The 14,727-nt window shown below is 42.9% G+C and overlaps 1 protein-coding gene across 1 annotated transcript in view; it reads left to right on the top strand.

Moving 5' to 3' along the window:
* C22H3orf49 (chromosome 22 C3orf49 homolog) overlaps positions 1-14,727 on the top strand; it is a 122,687-nt gene that overhangs the window by 96,431 nt on the left and 11,529 nt on the right. The window contains exons 10-14 of the transcript XR_009492432.1: positions 3,016-3,184; positions 6,100-6,283; positions 7,883-7,987; positions 8,331-8,450; positions 12,227-12,350. The gene's annotated coding sequence lies outside the window, so the exon portion shown is untranslated. The remainder of the gene's footprint in view (positions 1-3,015; positions 3,185-6,099; positions 6,284-7,882; positions 7,988-8,330; positions 8,451-12,226; positions 12,351-14,727) is intronic.

The following is a 14,727-nucleotide window of genomic DNA, read 5'->3' as shown; positions in this document are numbered from 1 at the left end:
CTCTACATGAAAGACCTCCTAAGCCCTGGTCAGTCTTGGGTGAGTTGAGTGAGTGAGGACTCTTCACCTTATTAGAGCATTCATTTTCAAAGGGATTCCATTTTTAAATGACTCCACTAAGATAAAGGCTTCCCTCATACCTCAGTCAGTAAAGAATCTATCTGCAATGCAGGAGACCCAGGTTCAATCCCTGGGCATGATGATCCCCTAGAGGAGGGCGTGGCAACCCACTCCAGTACTCTTGCTGGGGGGAAATCCTGTGGACAGAGGAGCCTGCTGGGCTACAGTCCATGGGGTTGCAAGTGGAACACGACTTAGCGACTAAACCACAGCACCACTAAGTACATCATCCTGCCTGTTCTATGCGTTTCAGTTCAATTCAGTTCAGTCACTCAGTCGTGTCCGACTCTTGTGACCCCATGGACTGCAGCACACCAGACTTCCCTGTCCATCACCAACTCCCGGAGCTTGCTCAAACTCATGTCCATAGAGTCAGTGATGCCATCCAACCATCTCATCCTCTGTCGTCCCCTTCTCCTCCATCTTCAATCTTTCCCAGCATCAGGGTCTTTTCAAATGAGTCAGTCCCTCTCATCAGGTGGCCAAAGTACTGGAGCTCCAGCTTCATTCAGCATCCGTCCTTCCAATGAATATTCAGGACTGATTTGCTTTAGGATTGACTGGTTTGATCTCCTTACTGTCCAAGAGACTCTCAAAAGTCTCTGTGTTTATCACACCCAAATTTGAAGTAAGACCTGGAATCTCTGCTGACCAAGTTTTTGAGAATTTACACATTCATAGTTAAGTTTAGTACGAAACCAGATAGAGATGAGATGCAAAAACAATGCAATAACTATCCCAAAGGCAATAGAATGCAAGTTAATACATTTAAGTTAAAACTTGGAGTGGGGGAAAAAAACTTGGAGGAGGATGGGAATCAGCTTTGGGACCACGGATAGGAAAGATCTGCCTGACTGAATGGAGAGTCTACATAAAAAGACCTTTGGAGTTAGCAAATAGGTGACCCACAAGCTAAATAGGACTTGCAGACCACATTTTTAAATGCTGGAAGAGCCTTAACAATTTGAAGTTCATTAGCATTTGATTGGTCCAGCATTCCACACTTTACCAAAGGTGCTTCCCCTCCTTGCTACACCCTGCAGCTTCTCACATTTACCTGCCTGACCACACAAGCTTCTCTTTTGCAACTGTTGTTATGGTTACCTAAATAGGATCATGTGATCTCAGATCTGTTAGAAGGATAGAATAGAAGGATAATGTTAAGAACAGGGAGATTGTGTTTCGACCAGGCTTTGCCCTGCTCTGGCTTTTGAAAGGGACGTTTACCAATGTCTAGGGAGTGATCCTGGGAGAAGGCAATGACAACCCACTCCAGTTCTCTTGCCTGGAAAATCCCATGGGCGGAGGAGCCTGGTGGGCTGCAGTCCATGGGGTCTCGAAGAGTTGGACACGACTAAGCGACTTCACTTTCACTTTTCACTTTCATGCATTGGAGAAGGAAATGACAACCCACTCCAGTGTTCCTGCCTGGAGAATCCCAGGGACGGGGAAGCCTGGTAGGCTGCCGTCTATGGGGTCGCACAGAGTCGGACATGACTGAAGCGACTTAGCAGCAGCAGCAGGGAGTGATCCTATGGGTTTGATGCCAAGCCATATCCCAAGGAGGGTTGGAAAGAAAAGTAGACTTACGGGGGACTCTTAAATCAGTGCACTTCTCTCTACCTCCATTACCCCTATTAAGTTAAACCACTCCAGGAACTTACCTGGCAGTCTAGTGGTTCAGACCCCATGTTTCCAAGGCAGGGGACACAGGTTTGATCCCTGGTTGGGGAACTGTAGATCCCACAAGCTGCACAGCACGGCCAAAAAAAAATTTTTAAGCCACTCCAGTCTCAGACTTGAGCTACTGCAACAAGCTAACTTCCCAGTCTAGTTTTTCCTGCTGTCTACTCACCACCACTTGACATCGAGTTCATTTCAGTATGATACTTCCTAAATATTCCTTGAATCTCTGCACATCTGTCTCACTCTATGCCTAACCACCAGCATCTCCATCCTGGATCAATTGCCTCTTCAGCCATCATACTATTTTCCAGTGCACATTGCAAGTGGCACGCAGCAATCTTTTCTTTCTTCTTCTTTTTTCTTTAACTTCCTGACCATGCTACATGGCAGGCAGAATCTCAGTTTCCTAACAAGGGATCAAATCCACACCCTTGCCTTGAAAGTGCCGAGTCTTAACCACTGGACGGTCAGGAAAGTCCCAGCAATCTTTTTAAAAGCAGAAACATAAGGTTGCCTTCCTTTGTCATCTGAATTCCCACCACCGTGGTCTCCTTCCTGCCCTCCAATCTGACCTAGTGCCCACCCACCTCAGAACTTTTGCTCTGGTCATTTTTCATCTTTGGAATACTTTGCTTTAGAACACAGATCCGACCCTAGTTTATGTCCTTTCCAAGGTGAAATGTCTCACCTCAACTACCACTGCCTTGAGAGGTCTTTTTTGATCACCCTGGTAGAAGCAGTCACTTGCTACACTGTTTTCCTAGTTTTTTCCTAGCATTCCTTGTCGGTGTCTGAATGCTGTATCAGTTTACTAACAAGTCTGGCATCTGTGCCCTCCGCTAGAGTGTAAATCTTAGGCAGGGGTTCCAGTTGTTTTGTTCAACGCTGGATTCTCATTGCACAGAAGAAATACATATTGCCTAGCTCCTGTAACCCAGCAGGACCCTCTGAGGCCTTCCCAGAATAGTCCCCAAGCCACATCCTCCACCTGCCTTTTGTCTGTAGAAAAGCTTTAGTCAAAGAGTAAGTTTAATCACAGAAGTGAGAAAAATGCAGAAAGAAAGGAAAACAGTCAAGCCAGACAAAATAATAATACTTTAGCCATTAAACAGGTCAGGAAACTTTATTTCTTCCCCAAGGACTATCGATAATATTCTCAGCTCAATCTTTTGATTTGCAGGTTTGATTTGATTCTGTACTGTTTTGCAGGTACAGAAACCTCCACCGAGGGGAAGAAGATAATTGTATGCTGCCCACAAGCATGTAGACCCCAGACTGATTGGAACCAGAAGGCTGATGATGCTGACTCCCAGTTACCTCACCACCAACCATTCAGAAGAATGCCCTGGAGCTGATCATGCCCTGTCGCTTTAACACTGTAAGACCCCCTCTGCCCACTCCAGGGTGGGACAGTCTTATGAGTGCTAGCTTGCTGTGGCCTCCTTTGCTGGGCAAAGCAATAGAGAGCCCTTCTCTCCCAGTTCACCCAAAATTCTGTCTCTGAGATTCAATTCAGCACTGGTACACAGAGGCTGGGTTTCAGCATCACTCCTCAAAAACTGTCATCAAATTCATACAGACAGAGTGCAGCCATCTCTTGGACTGGATGTAGCAATAACATTTTTTTCATTGTTGAGAGCTGTTGAATTCAGTCATTATCCCAAGAACTAAAAAGAGTTGGTTCTGAATTCAATTCAGAAATCAAAAGTTTTTTTTTGTTTGTTTTGTTTTTTTAGATATTTGAAATGCAACTTTTACCCCCAAACAAAACAGAATTATCATTTGGCTTTATTTTTGCCCTTCAGTTATCTAATGTATGGGTTGGATGAATAAAGCATACACAGCTATAGGCTTTCTACTTACCTTCTGGGCTTGCATTAAAATGCTGTTCACCCTCATACCCTTCTCCTTAGCCCTTCCTATTTCTTATGCGCTCTTCTTCTGTACTGCAGACTTGTGTCCCTATTGTACAAAGAAATTGGGATATATATTTTCATGGTAATTCATTTTTGGAATTTTGTCACCTTATGTAGTGACTTCTTCCAAGATACTTTTTTCCAATTAAGAAAAATTCATGGAAACAGAGAAGTTATTAGGAGTTATTGTTTAATGGGTTTTCAATTTCAGTTTTGCAAGATAAAGTTCTGAAGATGCTGGTGGTGATGGTTGCACAACAATATGAACACACTTAAAAATGGTAAATTTTATATAATGTATTGGAGAAGGAAATGGCTACCCACTCCACTATTCTTGCCTGGAGAATCCTGTGGACAGAGGATCCTGGTGGGCTGCTGTCCATGGAATTGCACAGAGTTAGACACGACTGAAGCAACTTAGCATTCACGCATGCATTGGAAAATGAAATGGCAACCCACTCCAGTATTCTTACCTGGAGAATCCCAGGGATGGAGGAGCCTGGTGGGCTGCTGTCTATGGGGTCACACAGAATTGAGCATGACTGAAGCGACTTAGCAGCATATAATATATATTTTACCACAATTAAAAATTTTTAATTTGTCTTTAATTTTAATGATTAAAAAACCCTCATCAGATCAGATCAGTCGCTCAGTCGTGTCCGACTGTTTGCAACCCCATGAATCGCAGCATGCCAGGCCTCCCTGTCCATCACCAACTCCCGGAGTTCACTCAGACTCACGTCCATCGAGTCAGTGATGCCATCCAGCCATCTCATCCTCTGTCGTCCCCTTCTCCTCTTGCCCCCAATCCCTCCCAGCATCAGAGTCTTTTCCAATGAGTCAACTCTTCACATGAGGTGGCCAAAGTACTGGAGTTCAACCCTCATAACTTTCCATTATTCTGAAGATCCAAAATAATGTTACAACTTTCAGTTGTTCTGTAGGATCCAGCCGGCTTGGCCCTGCCTGTCTCTCCAGCTTATCACATACATTGCCTCTTCGCTGTAGCCACCCTAAGTTTTCAAAGACATCAGACTCCTTCCACCTCAGGGCTCTGGTGCCTGCTGATTAATCTGCCAGGAGCAGACAAATCCTCATGCAAGTAACCCTTTTTTATTTTGTTGAGCTCTCTGGCCCAATGCAGAGAAGGCAATGGCACCCCACTCCAGTACTCTTGCCTGGAAAATCCCATGGACAGAGGAGCCTGGTGGGCTGCAGTCCATGGGGTCGCTAAGAGTTGGACACGACTGAGCCACTTCACTTTCACTTTTCACGTTCATGCTTTGGAGAAGGAAATGGCAACCCACTCCAGTGTTCTTGCCTGGAGAATCCCAGGGACGGCAGAGCCTGGCGGGCTGCCGTCTATGGGGTCGCACAGAGTCGGACATGACTGAAGCGACTTAGCAGCAGCCCCAGTAGCAGCTGGCCCGATGACCTCATCAGGCAGAACTGCTGCAACAAAATCTGCATTTTAACAAGATCCCCAGGTAATTTGTGTACACATGAAAGTTTGAGAGTCCAGCTCCAGATGACTGATGAGTACAAACACAGAAAACAATAATCATTATATCCCCCAACACTTTTCAGGAGTTTTCCTTCTTAGCTTCTAGTTAGTTCAGACTGAAAAACTCAAAGGGCCAGAAGGGGATGGGAATAAACCCTAGTGTCTGCTGCCACCTTGTGGTGAGAAGTTCCAACCCAGCGAGAATTTGCTTTCCTCCAGGAAATAAAGTGAAGTGGCTCAGTCGTGTCCGACTCTTAGCGACCCCATGGACAGCAGCCTACCAGGCTCCTCTGTCCATGGGATTTTCTAGGCAAGAGTACTGGAGTGGGGTGCCAGGAAATAAACCAAATGTCAAAAGGGAGGGGTGGGCTCAACTTTCTCAGCCATGTGTTTTGAGAGATCACTACAAAATAGCCCAAGGGGTGTACTGTGAGAAAGCCAAATAAAAACTGGACAGAGAGCATTCATCAGTTCCACATGAAAGATCTAACAAAAGCTGGGATCATTGGAATTAGTGTTGGTGGTCTCAGTTCTTCCCTCTTTGGAATGCAGACATGCACATTTGAATGTGATCATCAGTTGGTGTGTGATTATTTTATTACCAACCCAAATGGCAGTGGTTAGACAAGCAGGTCACCTATTCACATCTGCTTTGCCCTGGAGTCCGCAACACGACTGGGAATTTCCCACTGCTCTGTCAACTGCATCATTGATGACCTCTGTAAAGTGGTAAACAAGGCTGGTCCCACAAATGATGTCTGTAACACCTGGAAGGGAATAAGGAAGCACTTCCAAAAATTTTCCTACATACTTTACCCCCAAAGAGCCCAGGAGTTAAAAGCGCCTCGGTCACTGGATGATTTTGTTTTGTAGTTTGTGAGCCTAAGAGCTAAAGAAATTAACAACAGCTACTGCAGGTGAGGTTGACAGCAATGGATCGCCCTCACCTATGTACTCCAGAGCGCTTTAAGGTTGCTTACGAAAGAGCTGGCCAGTACCGAAGATTTCAGCAGCCCAGAAAGAGAAGCGACTCATTCAAAAGGAAAGGGATTGAAAGGTAGGAAACTGGGACTCATTTTCTTCTCTCTTCAGTGAGATGCTTTGGATTTTGCATTAAACAATATTCACTGTGCTGATTAGAAAAAAGTAGCATGTTTTCAAGCACTGCATTTAGAAATGAAGGCTCCGTGTGGATTAGAGGGAGCAGAGACAGCATATATAGACAGCATATATACATTGGCTCAGGGAATCTAGTACCATGATGGAAGCCTCGTTTTGTGATCAAAAAAGTCTTCATTGTAATGGGAAAACCTTTCCTTTCTACCTGAACTTGAGATTTAATGTCACATATGATATTAAAATTAGTAGATACTAAGTTGATATTTCAGTCTCACAGTTTTAGACAGCAAATACTATTATTTTGAAAAATCAATAGTGCATTTTTCAAAATAAGTCCATGATCAGTGCTCTTTCCATTCCCCTTTCCAGCAATTTGGGCTGTTGTAATGTGTACTAATTATGTTTTACCCATGTGCATGCTCTTTAATGTAACCTAAAAACTGTCTTATACCTCTTATTTCTTGTTAGTGGCAAAACCATGAAGACAAGCATGGAATACTCCAAATGTAATACATTTTAATTTGGAAAGGCAGTGAGATGATTGTTTTCCAATTTGGGGAGTATTCTTTTTTACCAGATTTATGAGCAATAGCTCAGATAGGTAGAAACGAGTTGTTTTCATGAGGCCTGAAGTATCAAAGACCAGACTTCTGAACTTCCATGGGCAAAATGAAATTTTGCAGAGATTTCCACTTCCAATAAAAAATAGGGGTTAAAAGGAGAGGCAATACAACCAAATAAATTCATAACCAACCAAGATACTTAAAAGGTTAGGAAAGAAAAGATTCTTTTCATAACAGCAAATCATCTTATTAACTATGTTATAAATAGATTGGGAATGAGGGTGAGGGGATGGGACTAGGAGATACATTTTGGAGATTCAGAAACTGCTTAGAGCTGGGCTTTTTACTTGATGGGGGTTGCATGGATGACCTTGGGGGTTCCTGAGCCTCCTACATTGTATTCCCATGTGTGTGTGTATTTATGGTAGTAGAAACTGATGGTTTTATTAAAAGTTCTCCTAAGAGTCCATGGGAGATTAGTCCTAGCCCATAAATGATTTTTTATCTCGAAATAGAAGACTGGTTTTTAAAAATCCCTGGAATTTTATGGATATTATTGCTTTGGATGAAACTAACATCAAAATAGTTAATCAAGGAAGAATATTAGGTAAATAAGGGTATCATGGAACAGGTGATACTCACTTAGCACAGAAGCTAACAGAATAGACTTTGGGGTCAGATTATCTGGGCATAAGTTATTTAAGCTTTCCAAGTTTTAATTTCCTCATTTGTAAAATGGAGATAATAGTAAGAGGATTAAAATATGTAATACATATGAAAGAACTTAGATGAGTGTTTAGCACATAAAAGTCTACTAAGAAATATTACCTATTTTATTACTAAAATGATGAAGATATTATTTATTTGGAATTTTTGAAATATGCATTTATAATTACTTTCTCTAAATCAGTATTCTGCATAAAATGCAGCATTTATAGGACCTTGGAGAATATATTTTGTATTATCTACCTTAGCAGGCACTCTCATGGCTCATCACATTTGGAACCATATTTTGAAGTCCAGCAAAAAAGAAATCTCAAACTGTGATTGAAATGAGATCACCAATTTGCCAATATGAGGTAATATATTCTAACAGTCACAAACCAAGATTAAAATCTGCATTCTATACTCCATCAATTAAATTAATCTCTCTGTGTCCCAGCTTACTCATTAGTAAACTGAAGATAATAATATAAACTACCATCTCTGAGGATTAAATGAGATAGTGGCCAGAATGCACTTCTAGAGTTCAGCAACAAAATATCAAGTATTTGCTTTGGCTTTGGATGTGATGCTTGGTCTTCAGTTTTCTTTTTTGGAACTGTATAATTTGTTCACATTTGCAGTTGATTTTCATGATTCCAATGTTTCATTTTTAACTCTTCAATTTCCTTAACAACAAATTATTTTTCCTTTGTTCAGATGGCATGAAGCTGTGTCTACCAACTTAGTAAACAAAATGTATTGGTCCCCAGAGAGGAGTCATCCAGTGTTAGTGACATGGAATTTCACAAGAGCCAGCAAAATCAGAAGAAAAATTTGGTGAGGAAAGTGAAGAGTGTTTGGGGGAGGCTGCTGTCACACACATACAGAAGCAAGCCAGCAAGTGTCAACGAAGAGGGTGCCCCTAACCACAAGGAAACCCTCCTTCCAAATACACAGAGCCTTCTTCTTAGAATTGTCAAGGAGCTTCCATCGCCCAAGTTATTTACCAAACCAAGAATGAGAAAGGTCTCCCAGAATGGTAATCCAAGTCAACATATGGTCCAATGTCAAGGCCAAGAGAGAAAATGAAATAGGACAGCTTTTGTTGCTACCCACAGAATAGCATTTCTGGGGAGCTTGTCTGAAATGCAGAAGTTAAGGCCCCCACGCAGGGCTACTGAGTCAGAATCTGCCTTTTAGAAAGATCCCCAGGTGATGTGTGTGTGTGTGTGTGTGTGTGTGTATACATCTTCAAAAACTCTGAATTAGATTACATTTGAGGTCACTCCCAGTCCAATTAATCAGTGGTCTCATCAGTCTAAAACTACTTTTCATTTAAATATTAAATGTGTACATAGGTGTGTGTATATATATATACACACATACATATACACATATCTTAGAAAATCAAACCAAAGTGGAATTTTCTGGTTTTGTTTCTGGAGAAAGAAGTGAGGCAGATTTTCAAATGGCTGCTTCCAAAAGACGAAGGTGTGGGGAGAATTCTATTTTAAAAATGTATGATTGGTAAGTCGTAAAGGAAATTTTATTTTATTATATCTACTTCCCACATACTTTGTGAAGAATTGGCATTTGAAATGTTGACAGTTTCTTCTGTGACATGGTAATGACGTTTGGTGGGGGGTCTTGTGAGTGATGACTACTATTTGCATTCTCCTTTTTAAAATTGATAGACTTTTTTGTAGAGCCGTTTTAGGTAAACTGGAAAAATTGAGTGGAAAATACAGAAATTTCCTGTATGCCTCCCTCTCCTTACCCCACCCACACAATTTCCTCTATTATGAACTTCTTGCCTTAGTACAGTACACTTGTTAGTCGATGAGCCAATATTAACATATTATTATTAACACTAGTCCATAGATTACGTATCACCGACTCGATGGCTGTGAGTCTGAGTGAACTCCGGGAGTTGGTGATGGACAGGGAGGCCTGGCGTGCTGCGATTCATGGGGTCGCAAAGAGTCAGACATGACTGAGCGGCTGAACTGAACTGAACTGATAGTTTATGCTGGGCTTCCCTGGTGGCTAAGTTGGTAAAGAATCCACCTGCGGTGCAGGAGACCCAGGTGTGATCCCTAACTTGGAGAAGAAATGGCAATCCACTCCAATATTCTTGCCTGGAGAATCCCATGGACAGAGGAGTCTGGCAGGCTACAGTCCATGGGGTCACAAGAGTTGGACACAACTTAGCGAGTACACAGCCACCATGGTTCACATTAGGATTCACTCTTTGCCCCCCACAGTTCCGTGGGTTTGAAAAACCCACCATGTAACGTGTCTCTCGTTACAATACCATACAGCAGAGCTTCAGTGCCATAAATACCCTTTGTATGTTCCTAGTGCCCTTTACAGTACAGCATTCAGAAATATATAAAATACTTACGTATATGTAGGTGATTCATACGTATCTTCAAATTTCACATCATGATAAGGCTGCACACCTGGTAGATACTTTTTCCAGAAAAAACAAAAACTGATGGCCTCCAGCTGACGCATTGCCCTTTCAAACAAACTCTCTCTTCTGGAAAAAAGACAACTAATACAAGCATCCAAGCATCTAGCAATTACCTGGCATAGACTGACCTGCCTGTTTCTGTTGAAAACAGCAAAGAGGGCACAGTCCTCTACGGACGGGGCTGGAGTTGGAGAGTCCAGTGGAAAACAGAGGACCAGAACCTGCTACCACGTCCCACGCGTTGGCTTATTTTTATCATAGCTGAAATAACAAATCTCTACACTAAGATTTCTCCAAGAAACTCGCCCAGCTTTCAGGCTGCAGCTCAAACATTCTGATTCTCAACTGTGGCCGAAAGACAGTTGCTCGTCCCTGTTGATCCTCATTAGACTTTAAAACAAATATGTAGTAAATACTTACTATGCGGCAGCCACGCTGTAAGGGATAGAGCAGCAGACAGTATAGGCATGGTCTCTGCCCTCCTTGAGTTACAGAGGGCATGGAGGGGCTGCAGATATTTACCTCTGATGCAAAGAAAAAGCACAGGCTAGGGTGGGTACACGTCATCGATGCTGACTTTAGGGGAGGGGGCTCCAGAAAGCCTCCCTAACGAACGAACAACTCAGATGAGACCGAAGGACAACTAGAGTTAGATAAGGAAAAAGTGGTGAGAACAGTTTTCCAGGAAGAGGGTAGAGCATGTTCAAGTCCCAACGTCAAGACAGCACTGGGCATAATTAAGGAATGAAAGTAATCCAGCCAGGGAGAGTCTGCTGAATAAGGTGATGAGGGTGTTTGTAAACCATGTTAAGAAATTTTAACTTTTCCTAAGGGTGGGGAGATACTTTCAAGCTGGGGATGTATATGATTGAAGGGCATTTTTTAAAGGTAGCTCAGACTGCAGCGTAGAGACTGGATTGGAGGAGGGTAAGATCTGATGCAGGAGGAATAAGCAGGCTCTTGCATTCATCCAAGGCAAGGGATAATTTTAGCTGGGGCTAGTCATGGCAGTGCGGGTGGTGAGGTTGTAGAGGATGTTCAGTGGCAGGAGGTGCAAGATTTGGGCAAGAGCTGACAGTGGAGCGTGGGGGAGAAAGGAGCATCCCCCTAGGTTGAGCATCCACTTTGAATTTAGAGCCACCAGTCCCTGAGCTGAGGAGCCGTGGTTCCTCAATGCAGTTATCAAGTGGCCTGAAGCAGATTAAATTGACTTTAGGTGCTGTGCATAGCATGAAAACACTGAAACATAGACCATGCTGCACACCTCGCTTTTCCCAGTGCCTTTTTGACCCCTTTCACTACATCAAGGAAAAAGTCTCATCTCCTTCCCTTTTTCTATCTTAATAAAAAAGGGAGTAGCCTCAAGTTTGCTGCCTTCCTTTGGCAATAACATGATTTTGGTTTTACCATACTAGTCTCAGTGTCTATGATACTGGTTTTTGATTTATGACAGTGTTTTAAGTTTCCTTTATGTTTATTGTGTTAAGAACTGATTTTTTTTTTAATGAAGATGCTTTTTCCCCTTATCTTTTGGCTGTGCCACATAGCCTGTGGGATCTGAGTTCCCTGACCAGGGATAGAACCCGAACCGCCTGCATTGGCAGCGAGGGCTCATAACACTGGACCACCAGAGAAGTCCCAAGAACTGAGCTGACAGAGAAAAATATTAAGGACTCTAGGATTCACAGGGCTCCTAGTATGTGGGAAAAACTGTTAAGAAGGTATGTGAATGACTGAGCCTTGAGCCACTTTGCTGCAGAGTACGCTTAAACTTGTCTTCAGTCAACAGCAAGTAGTCGCTGGATTGTTTTCTGTGTTAGAGGGCACATTTTCTAATTCCACAATTACAGGGAAACACAACAGAGGGCAAAAGTGAAGTCTCAAAGACAGTTATCAACCACCGTGTCAAGATGGGTTGTGACTATGGAGGTCATGACCACAAGAAAAGGCCAAGTGTTCAAGAGAAAGTGTGAGATTCAGCAAAGCAAGTCCATTTTCCATTTTAACCCCGAAGAAAAAAAAGCCACTGAAATCGCATGTGATGCTTGCTTTTCAGGAGACTTTCTAATAGAAAGCATATGTTTATTATTGTGATCCTTCACGACTGTCTGTTTTTTTCCCCCTCATTCCCTCTAAGCAACTACACAACTTGACGCTGTCCAAGCAGAGACAGAGGCGATAACCCAAGGAAGTACACTCCTCCGAGCCAGGAGAACCACCTAGCGTTTATCTGTGACATCATTCCTTCAGGAATGCAAAAGGTAAAATGCTAAAACAAACTTGCGTCTAAAGACTTACACGGAAGTCAGCGTTCAGGGCTGTTGTGAAAACCAAGTTCTCTCCCGTTTAAAGCTGCCCTTTGTGTCTCCACTCCTAGCATTCAGGGCACAAGAAGTGGACTTGCCAGGTCTGATTCCTCTACTTCTGAGCTCGAATGGTTCAGCTTCTGCTATAATCTGGGCAACAGTAGGGGTTGCAGCTTTAGATTGACTTGGTCAGCTGTTCAAATATCAAGTCGGTATATTAGCATCTGGCATATCATGCATGCTCTGGGGAAAGATATTCTCCAGACCAACCCCACAGAATTTCCACAAGGATGCAAACATTTGTCCACAACAGTAGCCATTAGCATGTGACTTTTAAGCCTTTGCATGTGGCTGGTTGTTGTTCAGTCCGTCAGTCATGTCTGACTCTTCACAAGCCTATGGACTGCAGCATGCCAGGCTCCTCTGTCCTTCACTGTCTCTGGGAGATTGCTCAAATTTATGTCCATTGAGTCCATGATGCTGCATAACCATCTCATCCTGTGTTACTCCCTCTCCTTTTGCCTTCAGTCTTTCCCAGCTAATGTGGCAGTATAACTGAGGAAGTGAATTTTACATTTCATTATAATTGAAATTAAAATACAAATAGAACGTGTGTATAGTATAGACAGTGCAACACTTGATGATCCAGGACACTCCAACCCAAAGCTTGTACTTATCTGTATTTAGATCAAGTTTGTGCCTAAATTGCCCATGCTATTTTTTAATAGAATCTGAAGTATTGTTTCTTCTGACATAATAAGCATTTATTAAAGCTGACTATGTTCCAAACCCTCTTCTAAGTGCTTTAAAAATATCAACTCAGATATTCCTTACAACAGCCCTGTAAAGTAGATAGCAATAGGTTACTACAATAAGTAGGATATGATTTTAGGGATGGCAATGAGAGGTTAAGTAATTGGCCCAGATAATCGGAAGAGCCGGGCTTCAAACCCAGGAAGATTTGACTCTACCAGTGCTTACTCCTAATTACTATGCTGTTCCTGCTGTGCTCAGTCGTGTTGACTTTTTCCTACCCCTTGGACTATAGCCCGCCAGGCTCTTTGGTCCATGGAATTCTCCAGGCAAGAATACTGGAGTGGGTTGTCATTTCCTTCTTCAGGTACTCTTCTCAACCCAGGGATTGAACCCAGGTCTCCTGTGTTTCTGCATTGAAGGCAGACTCTTTACTGCTGAGAAGAGTAAAGCCCTGGGAAGCCCACTAATTACTATGCTAGGTTCTAATTGTACTGTCTATTATGGTAGCCACAGAGAAGGCAATGGCACTCCACTCCAGTACTCTTGCCTGGAAAATCCCATGGACAGAGGAGCCTGGTGGGCTGCAGTCCATGGGGTCTCGAAGAGTTGGACACGACTAAGCGACTTCACTTTCACTTTTCACTTTCATGCATCGGAGAAGGAAATGGCAGCCCACTCCAGTGTTCTTGCCTGGAGAATCCCAGGGACGGGGGAGCCTGGTGGGCTGCAGTCCATGGGGTCGCACAGAGTCGGACACGACTGAAGCGACTTAGCAGCATTATGGTAGCCAATAGTCACATGTGACTATTTACATTAATTAAAACTAAATAAAAAGAACAGTCCATTCCCTTCACTGCACTAGCTACATTTCATGTGTTCAGTTAACACATATGGCCAGTGGCTATGGTATTTGACTGCACAGATAAAGAACACTTTCATTTTTGTGGGAAGTTCTATTAAACAGCGCTGCTCTAGTGCACTGCGAGTGTACCAGTATTAGTTTTGAATTTTGCCTCTTGAGTGCTAGGTTCATATTTATCATATTCCTAATATGTGCCGGGCAGTTTCTACGTTTGGGGGCTATAAAGGTGACCCCATGGCCCTTGTCCTGTTCCCATGGAACTTATAGTTTGATGGAGGAGACGGACATTAAACCATGGCACTGTTAGCTCTCAGAACATTCTCATATATTTGAATCAGTTGTCCACGTTTCGAAATTAGAATCGTTCAAACAAAAGTCTGGATTTTCAACTTCCTTTTGAAAAATAAGAGGATTTGGCAACATGGAGCCTGCAGCTCCTCCAGCAACAGCAGAGCTACACAGAGGCCACCCCCTTTGCAGGAGGCCCGTTCTCTCCAGTCCATGCCAGACCAACTGAGCCTGTTTCTCAAAACCTGCCTGACCCTTCAAGACATTTGACTTTTTAATAATGGTATTCAATACACAGAAATAACTTAAGTAATTACCAAGCTAGTGCTTAGTAGGAAAAAAAAAAAAACACTGGGTTTTATGAGAGAGAAACAAGAGGAGTTGTGCTTTGGTTAGGTTGGGGAAGGTTCTGCAACTGACACTGGA

The sequence above is a fragment of the Bos taurus genome, chromosome 22 (genome assembly GCF_002263795.3).
Source record: "Bos taurus isolate L1 Dominette 01449 registration number 42190680 breed Hereford chromosome 22, ARS-UCD2.0, whole genome shotgun sequence".
In the NCBI taxonomy this organism is placed as follows: domain Eukaryota; kingdom Metazoa; phylum Chordata; class Mammalia; order Artiodactyla; family Bovidae; genus Bos; species Bos taurus.
Note: the sequence above shows the minus strand (reverse complement) of the source record. Positions and strands in the feature narration are given on the sequence as shown.